The sequence below is a fragment of the Notamacropus eugenii genome, chromosome 1 (assembly GCF_028372415.1).
Source record: "Notamacropus eugenii isolate mMacEug1 chromosome 1, mMacEug1.pri_v2, whole genome shotgun sequence".
Classification (NCBI taxonomy): domain Eukaryota; kingdom Metazoa; phylum Chordata; class Mammalia; order Diprotodontia; family Macropodidae; genus Notamacropus; species Notamacropus eugenii.
Genome location: NC_092872.1, coordinates 251565746 through 251585787, shown reverse-complemented (window position 1 = coordinate 251585787; position 20042 = coordinate 251565746). Strand labels below are relative to the sequence as shown.

At 40.7% G+C, this 20042-nt stretch overlaps 1 pseudogene; it reads right to left on the bottom strand.

The window, feature by feature from the left end:
* Positions 1 to 5673: 5673 nt before the first annotated feature.
* Positions 5674 to 19502, bottom strand: LOC140515721 (uncharacterized; annotated as a pseudogene).
* Positions 19503 to 20042: the final 540 nt, after the last annotated feature.

Genomic DNA, 20042 nt, shown 5'->3' with positions numbered 1-20042 from the left:
TTTTCAATTTGTTCTTTTTCTAGCTTTTTCAGTTGCATGCCCAAGTCATTGATCTCCTCTTTCTCTATTTCATTCATGTATGCATTCAAAGACATAAAACTTCCCCTAAGAACTGCTTTTGCACTATCCCATAAGATTTGGTAGGTTGTTTCATTATTGTCATTCTCTTGAATGAAGTTATTGATTGTTTCTATGATTTGGTGTTTTACCCACTCCTTTAGGATTAGATTATTTAGTTTCCAATTAATTTTTGGTTTATCTTTCCATGGACTTTGACTACATATAATTTTTATTGCATTATGATCTGAGAAGGATGCATTGACTATCTCTGCCTTTCTGCAATGGATTGTGAGGTTTTTATGTCCTAAAACATAGTCAATTTTTGTATATGTGCCATGTACTGCTGAGAAAAAGGTGTATTCCTTTCTATCCCCATTCAATTTTCTCTAGAGATCTATCATACCTACCTTATCCAGAGTTTTATTTACCTCCTTAACTTCTTTCTTGTTTATTTTAATGTTAGATTTATAAAGTTCAGATAGGGGGTGGTTAAGGTCTCCTGCTAGAAATGTTTTGCTGTCTATTTCTTTCTGCAATTCCCCCAGTCTTTCGTCTAAGAATTTCGATGCTATACCACTTGGAGCATACATGTTTAGTAATGATATTGCTTCATTATCTATAGTGCCTTTCAGCAGGATATAGTTTCCTTAATATCTCTTTTGATTAGATCTATTTGTGCTTTTGCTTTTTCTGAGATTAGGATTGCTACTACTGCTTTTCTTACATCAGCTGAAGCACAATGTATTCTGCTCCAACCTTTGACCTTTACCCTGTGTGTAAATCCCTGTTTTGAATGTGTTTCTTGTAAACAACATATAGTTGGGTTATGGCTTTTAATCCATTCTGCTATCCATCTCTATTTTATGGGAGAGTTCATTCCATTCACATTCGCAGTTATGATTACAAACTGTGTCTTTTCCTCCATTGTCTTTCCCATCATTTGTGCTTTTAGTTCTCCTGTCTCCCTTCCCCTCCTTAATAGAGTTTTCACTTTTGACCACCACCTCCCAGTCTTGCCTTCCTTTTTTCAGGCCCCTTCCCTTTTACTCCCCTTAACTCTTACTACTTCTTCCCCCTCCTGTTGGCTCACCCTCCCCTTTCTTCCCCCTTCCCAGCCTACTGCCTATAGAGCTAGTTAGAGTTATATACTTAAGTTTATTGTTCCCTCCTTGAACCAAATCAGATGAGAGTAATTCTCAAACAATGCTCATCTCCCTCCCCTTTTTCCCTCTACTATAATATGATTTTGTACTTCTTCCTGTGATGCAATTTATCATTTTCTGCTTCCTCCTTTTTACATCTCCTATTACAATTCCTTCACATGAGTGAATCACATTTTTATCATCATATCATTTACTTTACACCCATTCCCTCTGTCTATGTATATCCCTTTTATACTTTATAATACTTGTACACTTTTTAAGATTAACAAATATCATTTTCCTTTATAGGGATGTAAACAGTTTGCCCTAATTGAGTAACAAGTTTTTCTTTCCCCCATTTACCTTTTTATGCATCTCTTAAGACCTGCTTTTGAAAATAGAATTTTCTATTGAGTTCTGGCCTTTTTGTCAGGAAGGTCTGGAAATCCCTTATTTCGCTGAATGTCCATCTCCTTGACTGAAATGTTATGCTAAACTTTGCCGGGTAATTGATCCTTGGTTGTTGACCCAGCTCTTTTGCCTTTCCGAATATCGGATTCCAAGTCCTTTGACCTTTTAATGTAGAAGCTGCAAAGTCCTGTGTGATTCTTACTGTAGCTCCTCAATATTTGAATGGTGTCTTTCTGGCTGCCTGTAGTGTTTTCTCCTTCACTTAATAGTTCTGGAATTTGGCAGCAATAATTCTTGTTGTTTTTAGCTTGGGATCTCTTTGGAGAGGTGAACATTGAATCATTTAGATTGCTATTTTGCCCTTTGGATCTAGCACTTCTGGGCAGCTTTCCTTGATGATTTCTTGGAAGATAATGTTCAGACTCTTTTTTTTTTATCATGGCTTTCTGGTAGGTCAATAATTCTTAAATTTTCCCTCCTGGATCTATTTTCCAGGTCAGTTGTTTTTCCAATTAGATATTTTACATTTTCTTCTATTTTTTCATTCTTTAAATTTTGTTTGACTGATTCTTGATATCTCATAGAGTCATTTGCTTCTACTTTTGTGAAGTGAGAGCAACTACTCACCTAAGCTCTTAGACAAACTCCTTCAGATACCTCTATAATTCTAATTTTCATGAAATTGTTTTCTTCAGTTAACTTTTGCATCTCCTTTTCCATCTGTCCAGTTATTCTTTTTAAGGAATTATTTTCTCCAGTTAGTTTTTGTACTTCCTTTTCCATTTTCCAGTGTTCCCAGATAGGTTTTGTGCTTCCTTTTCCATTTGTTCAATTTTCCTTTTTAAAGAGCTGTTCTTTTCACCGAATTCTTTTTTTTTTACAAACTTTTAAAATCATTGGTCAGTTTTTCTTCTGTTTCCTTCTTCAGCTGTTCCAGGAGAGCTGTTTGTGTATGTGAACAGTTCATAGTCCCTTATGAAGTTTCAGATGGGAGTACAGTCTCAATTCTGACTTCTTTGGAATTTGTATTTTGGTCCTTTTCCTCATAGAAAGATTCTATGGTTTCTTTATCCTTGCTTTGCTTTTTCTTGCTCCTGATGGTGAGGCTTTGTGTGTTGTGGCCTCTGGTTCTTTCAGGTAGAAGCTGGAGAACTTGATGTTGAGCTGACTGGTGTGAAAAAGCTAAGGGCAGGTGCCTTTTTTTCATTTTTTTTTTTTTGTGTGTTTCCCTGATCAGCCCTGGGGCTAGCTTGTTAAGTGTCAAGGAGGAGTGGTCTGGTCCTGGGAGATCTCAGCTGAGCTAAGGCAAAGGAGAGCTCAGGGAATGATGATCCTAGCTGCCCTATTGTCTTCCCCTTACTCCTGGAGCACTGAGGCACACCTGGGTCCTAGTGTGAGTTTCCACACACACCCCCCGGGGACTCCTGTCCTTCCTGTTTGCCTCTGCCATAGTAAGAGGAATATTCTTTAGTGATTTTTCCAGCCTCAGGTGCTATGAGACTGTTTGCCCCTTCTACTGATACCACCAATCCAGGATTTTTCTGGGGAAATATTTTATGGTTCTTTTGAGGTCAATAAGGGCAGAGGGAGAGAGCATTTACCAATCATTCCACCATTGTGGCTCCTGGAAGTCCAAGTAGGTGACTTACAGATGTTTAATCTGCTGGCTGAAAGTCTCAGGAGCAGTGGGGACTGATACTTGGGGCTTGGAGGCTGTCACTCCCTCAGCTCCCACTTGTCTCCTACCCTGGGCTGCCACTCTGGCCACGCTGGGGGTTTTCTTGCTCTGCTATGCATCAGTGGGACACTCTGCATTGTGTACTGTGGGCTCACCTCCCCAGAACAGGTGCTTCCTGTGGACCTTCCAGTCTGTCTTGTTCTATGAATCTGTCACTGTCTGTCTCCTATTGGATTCTGCACTTCCAAATTTTGGTCAGATTTTCTTTATAGAGGTATCTGAAGGAGTTTGTCTAAGAGCTTAGGTGAGTAGTTGCTCTCACTTCACCATCTTAGCTCCACCTCCACTATTTTCTTTCTTAAACTCGCTCCTGGGCCATAATCTCCCATCCCTCAAGTAAAAGGGGGGATTTAAATTAGAAGGTGGTATGAAAAAACTTCTTGTGATTCTTATATGCTATTGTATCTGGCTATCATCCATACCACTCACTTCTGGCTTCTATGTTTCTGCTGCATCCTTGCACCCCAATTTCCAACAAACATTGTAGCCCATTTATATGGATACATCATCTCTGAAACCAATCCTGTTCTACACTCAGGAGGCACTTGTTGAATATTGTCCCTTTCTCTTCCATTCTGTAGCAGAGACAGAAACAGATCTAGAATTAATGCAGGGCTGCAACTAGGGAAGTCTCTTCTTCTGAATCCTTTTCCTTTCTTAGGCAAAAAGGAACCATGCCCTTAGTCTTCCTATTGTTTTCTCCCAGGAGTCAAAGTAGTAGGAAACATAACAGCTTTCACTTTTTCTCTTTGGAGAGACTGGAACATAGAAAGGGTAACATGAGTTACTTTGTGTTTTTCTCTGTCTTCTTCTGTTTCTCAGTCCCTGTCTCTGTCTTTGTCTATGTCTTTCTTTCTGTCACTGTTGTATCTCCATCTCTCTGTCTCTCTCTATCTCTCTGTGTCTCTTGTAGGAAATGAGAAATTCATGAAGTTTTATCTCAAAGAATTTTCAGGTCTAGACTCAACATTGGAATGATAAATATAATTTCTTAAAATTCCTATATTTTTATTTTAAATTAAAAAAATTCTTCAATTTATTTGTTTCTTAAAACTTCCAGTGTCATTTCTTAAAATAATACTGCTATTTCCCTTATCTTCGGTACATAATATAGTCTCTTATAAAAGTGATTTGAATGGTTTTGTATGTATTGAGCTAGAGTAGTAGGGTCAGTGAAGTTGTATAGATAGAAAGGAACTACAAAGACTGATGAGATTATTGTATAAGGATGTCAAATGTATTCTTATGACTTATCGTTCAATTGTGTCTGACTCTTTGTGATATCATTTGGGGTTTTCTTAGCAAAATTATTGGAGTGGTTTGCCATTTCCTTCTCCAGCTCATTTTACAGATGAGGAAACTGAGGCAAACAGGACTAAGTGACTTGCCCAAGGTCACACAATATGTAAGTATCTAAGGCTAGATTTTCACTCAGTATTTCTGACTCCAGCTCCTGCACTTCATCCACTGAGTCATCTAGCTGCCTGATTCTTATGGCATCTCCTTATCTTTCTATTTCTATAGAAAAAAATATTTTGTTTAAAAAAGGCACAATGAGCATCCTATTATTCACTACTACAAAAATTTGAAGATACAGTATCTATTGACTCTAAAAATATTTGGGTATACTAATTGTTTTCTTTCTCTTTTGTTTTTGTTTTCTTTATTTTTAACATCTTTTAAAAATTTTTTGAGTTCTAAATTCTGACTATCCCTCCAGTCCCACCCCTGGTCATTGATAAGGCAAGCATTATACTTGGTTATCCCTGTATTTTGTTTTCTTTTTTTTTTGGCATTGCACTTTTTAATTACACTGGTAGTCTTAAATAATAAAATGAAGATATCACCTCCCCAAAGTCAAGCTCACATCAAAGAGTTCATATCATCAAGCATTCACACAGTAAATTTCTATAACTTTATAGAAGATTTCTTCTAACTCTTCACATTATCCAGCTGTAGAGAATGGAAAAACAAACCGCTCAAAGAGGGTTTTTTTTCTGCTTATACAAGCAAACTAAAGGACTTTACTAAATAGTCAAAACATAGCAAACAGGAAGGGGAGGAAAAAGCTAAAGAGTCAGACCTTAACTTCCTATCTTATTCTGGTGGTGGGATATAATTGACAAGGTAAGGTGAGTCCAGCCTTGCTTTGGACTGCAAGAGTTAACTAAGGACTACCCTCAAGGTGCTGTAGCAAAGTTTGGCCAATGGACCATAATACCTCAGAGACAAATGGCCCACTCCACCACCACCAAGGCCATTCATTGCTTTCAGACTGTGGGTGCACTACAATGATTTGGAGAACAAGTGAACAATACTATTTTAGACACTGATCAACTGAGGAAAGAGTTCATTGGCAAAAGTGTCCTTCCAAGAGTACCCTCTGCTGACGGGAGAGAACATGTCATTGAAAGTGGAAGAAGAACCCTCATAGCCAGAGTCACTACAAGCATTTAGCAGGCATGGAGAAGACTTTGGGCAGTGGCTTGGAGGAGAGCAGGTTCTCGATACCAAGCTCTGGGATGAAGCTGTCCTCAACGAGTTCCTCTTTTACAGACACTGTGAATGACTTAGGTGGAGGGCTGGGGGGCACTTCCTCAATTTTCACCAGCACAGTGCCTGGACCATCTGTTTCTGGGGGAATCTCCAAGGTGAGTGGCTTGGTGTAACACGTGGTCAAACCATATCAATTCATTAATGGTTTTCAGTTTGGCTGATGGGGCCTCACCAAGGGAGAAGGGGAGCTGGTAAGGAATCAGGCTCCTTTGTGGCCACTTCTTTGAGCTCTTCTAGGCAGTACTCTGGGTTAACATACTGGAAGAACATGTCTGGGTCCAAGTTGTCCAGAATACCCAACAAGATATCAGACTCAGAGTCTGAAGAGTCATTGCTGTCAGAGTCCACAGGGACATGATTGGGAAGGGTGACAGCTGGGCCTGCGCCTGCTGTGGACTCAGCAGACCCTGCTGCCAACTGGACATCATTCATCTTGGACTCTGTTTCCTCCTCAGTTATTAGGGCATCTATGCCCAAGCACTGTTTTAACTCTTGATTTTCAATCACAGGCCTGTGGGTTTTTGATTTTCTTCTTCCAAATTCACAATTTGTTGCTCCAATTCACTCATTTAGGCTTTCTTCCTATCTCGAGCCATTTGTGCTGCTACTCTGTTTTTCAATTTCCTGTGCCTTCTCCTCCAGGCTCAGGTGCATCAGGCACTGCAGCTTGTGGCTTGTCTTTGGCAGGACCCTGGGGCTAGGGAAGGCCTGGAACCAGCTGGGCTTGGAGGCAGCACAAGGGGCAGGGTGCGGCCCACTGTGGGGGAAGAGCTGGGCCTGGGGCTTCCCAGACTACAGGAACAGCACCTTGGGTGCGACCTGGGCTAGAGCCAGGGTCTGGACCACTACCATGGCTGTGCAAACGCTGCTCATGCCTATGGAGCCTCAGGGACATATGCCTCCTGCACAAACTGGCTCCAGCACCCTTTCTTGCTTTTTTATTTTTTAATGAATGATGGAGAACAATGTCAATTTTGTACTCTGGAGTCGTACTGAAATTTCTGTGGACTAAAATCTTCAGATCATTTTTTTTTCAAAATCTATTGTCCAGATATGTCTTTGTCATTCTGTATCTGTGCAGATGATTTCTAGTTTTTATTTGACTTTCTAGGATTCACTAAGTATACCATCATGTCATCTGCAAAGAGTGATAGTTTTATTTCCTCACTGCCTATTCTAATTACTTCAATTTCATTTTCTACTCTTATTCCTAAAGCTAACATGTCTAGTAAATATTGAATAAGTGGTGATAACTGTAATCCTTATTTTACCCCTCATCTTATCGGGAATGCTTCTAGCTTAACCCCATTACATGTAACACTTGTGGATGTTTTTGATAGATACTGCTTATCATTTTAAGGAAAACCTTTCATTCCTATGCTCTCCAGTGTTTTTAATAGAAATGGGTGCTGTTATCTTTTCAAAAGATTTTTCTGCATCTATTGTGAGATACATATGATTTATGTTAGTTTTGTTATTGATATGGTCAATTATGGTTATAGTTTTCTTAATATTTAGGCAGCTCTGAATTCCTGGCCTGTGCCCTCTGTCTATACACACACACATACACACATACATATATACATATGTGTATATATGTATGTGTGTATACATACATATATATGTATGTGCGTATACATACATATATATGTATGTGTGTATACATATATAAAATATACATATACGTGTGTGTATGTGTATACGCCCTCCAACTACCCAAATACTGAGAAAAGTTTCAAGAGTTACAAATATTATCTTTCCATGTAGGAATGTAAACAGTTCAACATTACTAAGTCCCTTATGATTTTTCTTTCCTGTTAACCTTTTCATGGTTCTCTTGATTCTTGTGTTTGAAAGTCAAATTTTTTATTCAGCTCTGGTCTTTTCTTCAAGAATGCTTGAAAGTCCTCTATTTCTCTGGATGACAATTTCCCCCCTGAAGTATTATACTCACTTTTGCTAAGTAGGTGATTCTTGGTTTTAATCATAGTTTCTTTGACTTCTGGAATATCATATCCCAAGCCCTTCGATCCCTTAATGTAGAAGATGCCAGATCCTGTGTTATCTGGATTGCATTTCGACAATACTCAAATTGTTTCTCTTTGGCTGTTTGCAATATTTTCTCCTTGACTTGGGAACTCTGGAATTTGGCTACAATATTCCTAGCAGTTTTGCTTTTTGGATCTCTTTCAGGAGGTGATCGGTGAATTCTCTGAATATTTATTTTGCCCTCTGGTTCCAGAATAACAGGGTAATTTCCCTTGATAAGTTCATGAAAGATGATGTCTCAGCACTTTTTTCAATCAGGGCTTTCAGGTAGTCCCATAATTTTAAAATTGTCTTTCCTGGATCTATTTTTCAGGTCAGTTGTTTTTCCAATGAGATATTTCACACTATCTTCTATTTTTTCATTCTTTTGATTTTGCTTTGTAATTTCTCGGTTTCTCATAAAGTCATTAGCTTCCATCTGTTTCATTCTAATTGTTAAAGAACAATTTTCTTCAGTGAGCTTTTGACCTTCCTTTTCCATTTGGCTAATTCTGCTTTTTTAAAGCATTCTTTCATCATTGACTTTGCCTCTTTTGCCATTTGGGTTAGTCTACTTTTAAGGGTGTTATTTTCTTTAGCATTTTTTTTGGGGGGGTCTCATTTAGCAAGCTATTGACTCACTTTTCCTGATTTCTTGCATCACTTTCATTTCTCTTCCCAATTTTTCCTCCACCTTTCTTACTTGATTTTCAAAATCATTTTTGAGCTCTTCCATGGCCTGAGACCACTGAATATTTTTTTTGGATGTTTGGGATACAGAAGCCTTGACTTTTATGTCTTTCCCTGGTGGTAAGCATTGTTCTTCCTCATTCAAAAGGATGGAAGGAAATACTTGCTCACCAAGAGAGTAATCTTCTATTGTCTTATTCTTTTTCCCTTTTTTGTGCATTTCCCCAACCTTTTACTTGACTTTTGAGTTCTTTTTCAAGAGGAGGACTCTGGGGACTTGTAAGTTCTTTGTGCCTCCAATGCAGCACAATCAAGGGAGAGGAGTTTACTCCTCTCCTGACCTGTACTTTGTCCTGGGAGCAACTACAAACACTCTTTTCCATGAGTAGAATTCCTTCTTTATCTCTTTTTTTATCTATTATTTATCTTTTTATCTATTTTACTATTTATTATTTATCTCCTTATCTATTTTATCTAGTATTTATCTCTTTATCTATTTTTGCTTTTGCTTTGTTGGACATAAGGATTGCTACCCCTACATTTTCTTTTCTGCTTTGGCTGAAGTACAGCAGATTCTGCTCCAGCCTTTTACCTTTACTCTATGTGTATATCTCTGATTCAAAGGTGTTTCTTGCAAACAACTTATTTCAAGATTATGATTTTTAATTCACTCTTCCATCTACTTCTATTTTATGGGAGAGTTCATCCTGTTCACATTCATAGTTATGATTACCAACTGTGTGTTTTGCTCCATCCTATTTTTCACATTTATATTTTTTTCTCTATCATTCCACCATGTCCATATACACCAGTGTCATGCTTCTGACCACTGTATCTCTCATTCAGCCCTCTTTTTTTTTTATCAGCCCCATTATTTTCTTTCCCCTTTTCCATTCTACTTCCCTATAAGGTAAGATATATTTCTATACCCAAATGTGTGCATATATTATTCCCTCTTTGAGTCAAATTGGATGAAAGTAAGGTTCAGATGATGTCCATTCCCTCCCTTCTCTCCCTCTACTGTAACAGGTCTTTTGCTCCTCTTTCTATGATGTAATTTACCCTATTCTGCCTGCTCCTTTCCTCCCCTCCCAGTATAACCTTTTGTTTTACCCTTTATTTTTTTATATCATCACATCAAATCAATTTATCTTCACAACCTCTGTCTTCCTTCTAACTACCCTAATAGAGGTACAATTCTCAAGAATTAAAAGTGTCATCTTCCTGTGTAGAGGTGTGTAACAGAAAGCACCCCAACAAACACATGAGAGCCTGCTGTACAGGCTATTAGATCTGCTTTTGAAAAAGGAAAGCAACTTTTGAGGGGGTCAACAATCACTTTAATCAAGCACATATATCATTCATTTAGTTCTGGGGCAAAAGTCAGCAGTGTGAACTTCAGAGAAAATAAAAACAGAGAAACAAAGATCAACAGAAAAGGCTTTCAACTGCCTCTAAGTGTCTGACCATACATACATAGTTACCAGAAAGAGAAGCATCAACATCAGGGTTTTCAAATCTGGGGACTTCTTAATGGATGACCAGAGTCTCATCTGGTCAAACACTTCCAATGAGTAATCCTCAAAGTAAAACCTCACCTCAGAGTATTTATATGCTTTTCAGAGCAGGAGGGCTGGACCCTCTGATCCAATGACTCAATAGAAATTAACAAAATATATTGGGGCCTATTAAAGAGTGGGAAATATCTTTAACTCTCTCTCCCCTCCCCCACTATTAATCTTAAATTACCATCACAGGCTATAAACAGTTTAATCTTTTGAATAACATGTTGTTGTTGTTGTTGTTGTTTTTCTACCCATTATCCTTTTGTAGGCTTCTCTTTTATTTGAAAGTCAGATTGTCTGTTCAATTCTGGTCTTTACATCTGTAAATTCTGAAAGTCCCAATTTTATTGAATGTCCATTATTTCCCCTAAAAAATTATAGTCAATTTGACTGGGTAGTTGATTCTTGGTTGTAATCCAAGCTCCTTTGTCTTCTGTAACATATTTCAAGCCCTCCAATCTTTTAGTATAGAAGCTATTAAATCCTGTATAATCCTAACTATGACTCCTTAATATTAGAGTTGTTTCTTTCTGGTTGCTTGAAATATTTTTCTCCTTGACCTTATAATTTTGGAATATGGCTACAATATTTCTGGGAATTTTAATTTTGAAATCTTTTTCATGGGGTGCTCGGGGTCAGGGCCCGAGCCCCCTGGATCCCCCGACCCACGGGCCTCTAATCTGTGGGCCCTGAAGGAAGGAGACCAGAGACAAGATGATCCAGGCAACAACAACAACTTTATTCATCTGAGGGTTAGGGTTTATAAAGGCTGTATCCACCAATCACATACATGCTGAGCTCATCCCATTACTTCATCATCTCATGACTATTCCTTACATCCCCAGTAAGTAAGGAAGCTTATCTTGTTCCTGCAGCTAGTTCCTGGGTTCCCAGGCTCACTTGTAACTTTACTGTACAGAGCACCAGTATCTGCAGGAACATCAGGTTCCAGGGTCACACAGAGCTTCTGCCAGGGTGTGCATCAGCACCGTTCCCACAGGAACAGGTTTTGCCTCTGACTTTCATGCCCTGGGACCCTCTGGGCCCCTTACAATGGAGTGATTGGTGGATTCTTTCAGTGACTATTTCGTGATCTGGTTCTAGGATTTCAGGACAGTTTACCTTGATAATTTCTTGAAAGATGCTGTCCAAGCTCTTTTATCGATCATGACTTTCAGGTAGTACAGTGATTCTTAAATTGTCTCTTCTGAATCTAATTTCCAGGTCAGTTGCTTTTCCAATGACGCATTTTAAATTTTCTATTTTTTCATTCATTTGACTGATTCTTGAGGTCTCATAGAGTCATTAACTTCCACTTGCCCAATTCTAATGTTTAAGGAGTTATTTTCTTCAGTTAGCTTTTGTACCTTCTTTTCCATTTGGCCAATTATCCTTTTAAAGGAGTTATTTTCTTCATTGGGTGTTTTTTTTTTCCATTTGGCCAATTCAATTTTTAAGGATTTGTTTACTTTAGTCAGCCTTTGTGCTTTTATTTCCAAGGTGTTAACTTTCTTGTGAAGTTTTCAGTGGTATTATTTCCTCTTGGAATCTTAGGAAACTTTTACCCTGGAAAAGTCTGAAAAAAATGGAACAGAATAAAAGTGGGAGAGAGAGAGAGAGAGAGAGAGAGAGAGAGAGAGAGAGAGAGAGAGAGAGAGAGAGAGAAAGCAATAAATACATATCCTGTTGATAACCATAAATAATTATTGTTGATTTCTGTATGATTTTGGTAGAAATTTGTCAGCTCTCCATCCACACAGAGATTGATTTTCTTCCTGTACAGCATGTTACAGTATAAGTATAATTACCTCCTTCCATGTCTTCCCACAAGTTTTCTTGGCATCTCATCTTCAGTGGTAAATGAACTCAATTTTGGCTCTTTCTTACTCTGGTTAAGCTCAGAGATTACTTACACCTTACCTCTAGAAATGAGGATTGTTTTTTAAAAGATAGAATAAGTTTTTATCAAAATTAATCAGCATAGTTAACCAGAAATGAAAAATACTTTAAACGAAATTTCTTGAGTCTTCATTAGTAGGGAAGACTTGTCTTTGGATAGCAATCTGAAATATTGATTCACGTATGTACTTTCCAGGCACAACCTTCAAAAAATTACAATGAAAAGTCCATCAGAGAAAGATTTTTGCAGAGGGAGTATTGCAATAGATGTTATCACATAAATATTGGAAGAAGGCTGTAAATCACAACTCATTTATATCTTTTCATTGTATTCAACTCTAGTCCAGGACCTCTTAAACTTTTTTTTCACTTACATCCCCTTCAGTGCTTCTTAAACACAGTTTGCAACAATCTATTTTGTTTTACCCCTACTACTTAATTTTGAGTCCTGTTCAGGGTCCAGTAGTAATAGCTATTCAACATTATAGAGTAGTTCTTTGTTGATCTATACATTTACTAATCACAATGTGGCTAATAGTCATCCCTCATCCATTTTGGTTTCCTGCATGGCTAGTGAAGTCAAACTACTTTCAATAGGTTTAGCCACTGTAATATTCCAGAGCTTAATGAGATCAACAAAATCATTCCATAAAAGTAATATCTGAAGGATTTTATCTCTGCTAAGGCATCATTCTGTTTATTCTCAGTACTGGATGTCTCTCCTGAAAATGGGAAACGTTCTTGGCAAACAATGTTACAATCAGTCAAATGACATTATGTTTATTGTTTCATCTTTCAAAGAATTGCTTTCAATAATATATGTAAATACTTCACTGGGAAAGAACTTTTAAGGTAGGACTGTTTTCTACTAAACTTTTTTTCTTAAGAGTCAACAAACAATAAGTACTGTGAGATATTATATTCTTTATACCTTTCAGTCAATTCTGTAACTTTAAAAATATGGTCTGCTATAAAATATTATTTTCAAAAGCTGACATGTTCAGCACTCATACTTTTATCAAGATAGAAATTGACAGGTGTATACCTTATTTTCATCAATATTTTGTAGAGATAAGAAAATAGATATATGAGTCTGTAGTTACTAATAATTTCTTGATCACTTTTTTTCTATAAAGACAGCATCCTTGGCGTTCCCAAGCTTTCAGAATTTTCTTTTCTTTCAGGTAGCTAGAGAATCAGTCCCTCAACAACCTCTAAATTGCATCACCTCTAGCATATATTTCTATGAATACTTGATCTATTCCAACCAATTGTTCTCCATAGCTTTCTTTTCTTTGTTTATATTTCTCCTTTATGAACCTGTGATTTAACAGGACAAATGAGATGACTCTCTTGTCACTCATAGAAAAAGTAGTTTCTATGGAAATCTTTACTTATCTTTTCCATTTTTTTTTACCGGTTTACTGCCCTCCTCCAAGTTTTATCTTTGAATGCTATCTTGAATGACATATTTTAAATATCGTTTCTGGCTTCTTATATGTACTTTTTTTTACCTTAAGGATAAAATCTAGTAGGTACCATCTGCAGGAGGGAGATGAGGTTAACATGTAAAACATAAATTGCTAAAGGTCAGTGATTACACTACATCTGTTAATTCTTTCCTGTTCTCTACTTTACCTGACAAAGGTCTGCACTTTTTTTTCTAAAGTCAAGTAAATATTTGTCCATTTTCAATAATCACTTAATGACTTGCAGAGTTGGATTCCCCCTATTATTTACTCTCTTAGGGAAAGGGAATGCATGAAGTTTCACTTTGGGATAAATAGACATAACCTTAAACCTAACATCAAACAATGAACTAACAAGTATAACAAGGTGCCTTCTTTGTGCTAGACAACTCTCTAAGACACAGAGCTATAGAGAGCATGCTGATCGACATATATATAGAGTCTATTTGTCCTCAGGAATCCAGAAGACACACAGAAGCCTACAATAGGAAGGAAAGATCATTGAAAAAATATATCAGATGAAATATCTAGCATGGGAAGGAATCTTACTATCTGTCTACTAAAATCACTCCATTTCACAAATGATGAAACTGAACCCCAGGGAAGTTTAAGGATTTTCCTAATATGGTACAGAAATATGAAAATATAGAAGAATGGTGGGTTTGAGAGAAAAGTTAATGAATTCTGTTTGGTGGTGTTGAATTTAAGATATCTCTGAGACATAAAGTTTGAAAAGTCCAACAGAGCATTGGTGACATAGAATTAGAGCTCAAGATATTAGGATTCGAAATATAAATATCTGAATCATTCACAAAGAAACGATAATTAAACTCATGGGAGATGATTCACTTATCAAGAGAAAGACTTCAGAGAAAGATGAAATGAGGCCCAGAATAGAACCTTGGCTAATATCCACACTTAGAGGACATGATATGGATGATTAGTTAGCAAAGGAAACTTTAAAGGAACAGTCAAATAGGAGTAGTGTTGGTTTTAAAGTAACTTTACACCAAAACTTAATCCCAAATCCACAGATGATATAGTTATTCAAGTACTGAAAGTGAAATCAGGAAAATCTGGGTCCAAACCTTGTCTTTTATACTTCTTAGTTGCTTGAAACCAGAAAAGACACTTAATCTCTCTGAGCCTCAAAATGAGAATGATAACTCACAACCTTATTGTGAGGATCAAACAAAATACAACAGGAAAAAAGTTCAGTGGAGAAATGAAAAGAATTCTAAATTTGGAGCCAGAAAGGCCAGAGTTTTAATCCTGCCCCAGATATGTATGGCATATCTATTCATATGTAGGCCACTTTCACTTCTTCATCACTAAAATTCAAGTGCTGAAGGATATAATCACTAAATTCTCTTCTGATCACATCCTTAGATATAGCATAAGCATAAGATCATTTCTTAACCATGACGCTAAGCAAAACCCCAAGCTCAAACTGAGCTCCATTATTAGGAGTAGAAACCACAGAGGAAGTACCCTACATCATTTTATAGATATTCTAATATCTATCCATCCACAAATGTTAATAAAATTGGAGTCACAGTTTTGCCTGGATCACATCAAAGCCATCCAGAATGACACAATGAAATATTAATTTCAGGAACTGTAGAGATTTTGAGAAGGAAAAACATAGGAAGATATATTCAGCTTAGAAACTCTTCCCCCAATTTCTCTAATTCCCCCTTTTTATTAACAAAAATGTTTATTTCACACAACAATTTATGTTTACCATCAGGTCTCTGTATGCAGCAAAGACACATAATGTGATTAAAAAATGCTTTTGGAAGTTGACACGAGTACCCTTAGTCTGAAGATAAGCCCTGAAACTCCATAAAGTTTAGCAAATTATTTAAATGGGCAAAAAGATATACCAACTACAGCAAATACTGAAAGGTAAAAAAAAAAACAAAAAAAAAACCTTCCATTTATACAAGGCACAAAATATTTCACATGAAAAAGTGAGTTCACAATAAGTAATTTTCCGTAAGACAATATTTGTCTTTCATAGATGATGTAGTAATTTTTAATCTTTGAACATTGGAAATACAGTTTTAGAAATACAAGGTCAGTTACAGGTCAGTTGCTTTTTCCAATGACGCATTTTAAATTTTCTATTTTTTCATTCATTTGACTGATTCTTGAGGTCTCATAGAGTCATTAACTTCCACTTGCCCAATTCTAATTTTTAAGGAGTTCTTTTCTTCAGTTAGCTTTTGTACCTTCTTTTCCATTTGGCCAATTATCCTTTTAAAGGAGTTATTTTCTTCATTGGGTGTTTCTTTTTTTCCATTTGGCCAATTCAACTTTTAAGGATTTGTTTACTTTAGTCAGCCTTTGTGCTTTTATTTCCAAGGTGTTAACTTTCCTGTGAAGTTTTCAATGGTATCATTTCCTCTTGGAATCTTAGGAAACTTTTACCCTGGAAAAGTCTGAAAAAAATGGAACAGAATAAAAGTGGGAGAGAGGATGGAGGAGAGGGAGAAAGAGAGAGAGAGAGAGAGAGAGAGAGAGAGAGAGAGAGAGAGAGGGAGAGAGAGAGAGAAAGCAATAAATACACATCCTGTTGGTAACCATCAAATAATTATTGTTGATTTCTGTATGATTTTGGTAGAAATTTGTCAGCTCTCCATCCACACAGAGATTGATTTTCTTCCTGTACAGCATATTACAGTATACATAACTGCTGCTCCTGCTGCTCCTGCTGTTCCTCCTCCTGCTGCTGCTCCTGCTGCCGCTGCTGCTCCTGCTGTTCCTCCTGCTGCTCCTGCTGCTATTCCTCCTCCTGCTGCTCCTCCTCTTGCTGCTGCTGTTGCTGCTCCTGTTGTTCCTCTTCCTGCTTCTCCTCCTCCTCCTGCTGCTGCTCCTTCTCCTCCTGCTGCTGCTCCTGCTGCTGCTCCTGCTGCCACTGCTGCTCCTGCTGTTCCTCCTCCTGCTGCTGCTCCTGCTGTTCCTCCTGCTGCTGCTGCTGCTATTCCTCCTCCTGCTGCTCCTCCTCCTCCTGCTGTTCCTCCTGCTGCTCCTGCTGCTATTCCTCCTCCTGCTGCTCCTCCTCCTCCTGCTGTTGCTCCTGCTGCTGCTGCTCCTCTTGCTGTTGCTGCTCCTGTTGTTCCTCCTCCTGCTGCTGCTCCTTTTGCTGCTCCTGCTGTCACTGCTGCTCCTGCTGTTCCTCCTGCTACTCCTACTGCTGCTCCTGCTGCTGCCCCTCCTGCTGTTCCTCCTCCTGCTGCTGCTCCTGCTGCTGCTGCTCCTGCTGTTGCTCCTGCTGCTGCTCCTGCTGCTTCCCCTCCTCCTGTTCCTCCTCCTCTTGCTTCTCCTGTTGCTGCTGCTGCTGCTCCTCCTCCTGCTGCTGCTCCTCCTCCTGCTGCTACTCCTCCTCCTCCTCCTGCTGCTGCTGTTGCTGCTCCTGCTGCTCCTGCTGCTGCTGCTGCTCCTGCTGCTGCTGCTGCTCCTGCTGTTCCTCCTCCTGCTGCTGCTCCTGCTGTTCCTCCTGCTGCTGCTGCTGCTATTCCTCCTCCTGCTGCTCCTCCTCCTCCTGCTGTTCCTTCTGCTACTCCTGCTGCTGCTCCTCCTGCTGTTCCTCCTCCTTCTGCTGCTCCTGCTGCTCCTCCTGCTGTTCCTCCTCCTGCTGCTGCTCCTGCTGCCGCTGCTGCTCCTGCTTTTCCTTCTGCTGCTCCTGCTGCTGCTCCTCCTGCTGTTCCTCCTCCTTCTGCTGCTCCTGCTGCTCCTCCTGCTGTTCCTCCTCCTGCTGCTGCTCCTGCTGCTGCTGCTGCTCCTCCTCCTCCTGCTGCTGCTGTTGCTGCTCCTGCTGTTCCTCCTCCTGCTGCTGCTCCTCCTCCTCCTGCTGCTGCTGTTGCTGCTCCTGCTGTTCCTCTTCCTGCTGCTCCTCCTCCTCCTGCTGCTGCTCCTTCTCCTCCTGCTGCTGCTCCTCCTCCTCCTGCTGCTGCTCCTCCTCCTGCTGCTGCTCCTGCTGCCACTGCTGCTCCTGCTGTTCCTCCTGCTGCTCCTGCTGCTGCTCCTTCTGTTCCTCCTCCTGCTGCTGCTCCTGCTGCTGCTGCTGTTCCTCCACCTGCTGCTGCTCCTCCTCCTCCTGCTGCTGCTGCTCCTGTTGCCACTGCTGCTCTTGCTGTTCCTCCTCCTGTTGCTGCTCCTCCTGCTGTTCTTCCTCCTCCTGCTGCTGCTGCTGTTCCTTCTGTTCCTCCTCCTGCTGCTGCTGCTGCTCCTGCTGTTCCTCCTCCTGCTGCTGCTGCTGCTGCTGCTCCTGCTGTTCCTCCTCCTCCTGCTGCTGCTGCTGCTGCTCCTGCTGTTCCTCCTCCTGCTGCTATTCCTCCTCCTGCTGCTCCTCCTCCTCCTGCTGCTGCTCCTGCTGCTGCTCCTGCTGTTTCTCCTTCTGCTGCTTCTCCTCCTCCTGCTGCTACTGCTGCTGCTCCTCCTCCTCCTGCTGCTCCTGCTGCTGCTCCTCTTGCTGCTCCTGCTGCTGCTCCTCCTGCTGCTCCTCCTGCTGCTCCTGCTGCTGCTGCTGCTGCTGTTCCCCCTGCTGCTGCTGCTGCTGCTCCTGCTTCTCCTCCTGCTGCTCCTGCTTTTCCTGCTGCTCCTCCTCCTCCTGCTGCTGCTGCTGCTGCTCCTGCTGTTCCTCCTGCTGCTGCTGTTCCTCCTGCTGCTGCTGCTCTTCCTGTTGCTGCTATGGCTGCTACTATTCCTGCCATTACTGCTGCTGTTGCTGTTGCTGTTAGTACTAATTCTACTACTGGTCTTTCAACTGTTACTACTACTCCTGCTGATGGCTGGGGTGAGCCTGGTCAAGGTTCAGGCCCATTTCCTCCCTCACTGCGGTGCCTGAGGGTAAAGCCCAGATCTCAAGCCAGCACAGAGATGAGTGTCCCAGAATGTGAGTAGGTGAAGCTGTTGGGTGCTCACTATCTTTTCTGACCTTGGCATATTAATGACATATTACTGCCCTGTAAAGTAAGAAACAGCAAACAAGATGGATGCAGAGAGGCACCAGCAGACTTATCTGGATGGATGCATAGTGGGCCTGAAGGACCAGGCAGACACCAGACATCATCAATGTAATCATGTAAATGTCACAATTGAAACAAGAGACTGTCCAATCACCACAGAGCTTAGCCTCAAAGCTGAACTGAGACAAGGCACCTGCCTACCCCCTTCCCTCACTTGCAGAGCTGGGGGATTATGGGAGAGGAGCACTACACATAACATTAGACATGTCCAAATCTTGGTTAGCTCTGCCCAACTATGTGGTTTCCTGCCTTTTTCCCCTCTTCAGAGTTCTCAGAGACAACCACAGCCATCGCAAGAGAGAAGTCAATTAGTTGCTTAGTTTGGTCAGTTTTATCTGGGAAATATCACTTCCACTTGCCCCCTCTCCTCCAATTTCTCAGTCTCTCTGAGCCCTTACCTGAACCATTGCCTCCTAACTGTTCTGCATGCTTCTGTTCTCTCCCCTCAGTACTTGGTGCACAGAAGGAGCCTAATCAATGTTTATGGAGGGATTGACCCTTCAACCCAACCTCCTCCTAGCTGTCAAAACAAACATCCTACTGGAGATTTCCCTGACCACCTCTCACCCCTGCTCAAGAAGGGTTGGAGGCTCTCTACTACCTGTAGAATGAAATGTACCCTGTTGACCCTGAAATTTTTCCAACTCCCAACCACCTTCTCAAACATCTCCTATCACCCCACTCTGCCACACTCAAAGTTCCAGCTAAAGGGACTTTTGGCCGCTCCCTGGACATGCCATTCCATTCCCATCCCTTGCTCTTTGCCAGGCTGTATTACATTCCTGGAACACTCTTCTGACTCCCAGAGTCCTTGGCTCCAGCCACAGCACCATCTCTGAGGTCGTGTACTTGATCTTTTTGCAGAGGAAGAAACTGAGGCTCCCAGAGGGGAAGGGCCCTGTGTCATCCATCCGTAGTTGCATATACTTTGCTCAGGCTGGAGTAGACCTCCACATCCAGGACCCTCTGGGGGCGGACAGTGCCTCACCTGGGGGGCTTCTGGTGCTACAGCGTATCTTCATAGTCCTGCTCTGACTCCAGGTCCTCGCCATCCTTGCTGACCCCTCCACAGGTGTCCAGGATCAGTTTGATGTTGACGAGGACTATAAGCAGAAACACTATGGCCCTTATCTGGCCGAGGCACCATAAGACATGCTGCTTCATCAGCCAGTACTTCCAGGCCACGTACTAGCCCAGCTTCTTCCTGACCTCAAAAGACTGCCAGGAGGGGCCAGGCTTCCACTCATTCAAGCCCGGAGCTGCCTGGGGGCCCGAGCTCCCCACTGCAGCCTCTTGGAGGCCCTTCATTGCACACCCAGGGGCATTGGAGCAGGGAACCCTCCCTGGGTTTAAACTTACAGATTTTAATGGATTCCCCCTTTCCTGTCCCTTTTCCTCTCATTCCTTCCATACCCTCTTTTGCTGTCTCTTTCTCTTTCCTCCCCACCATC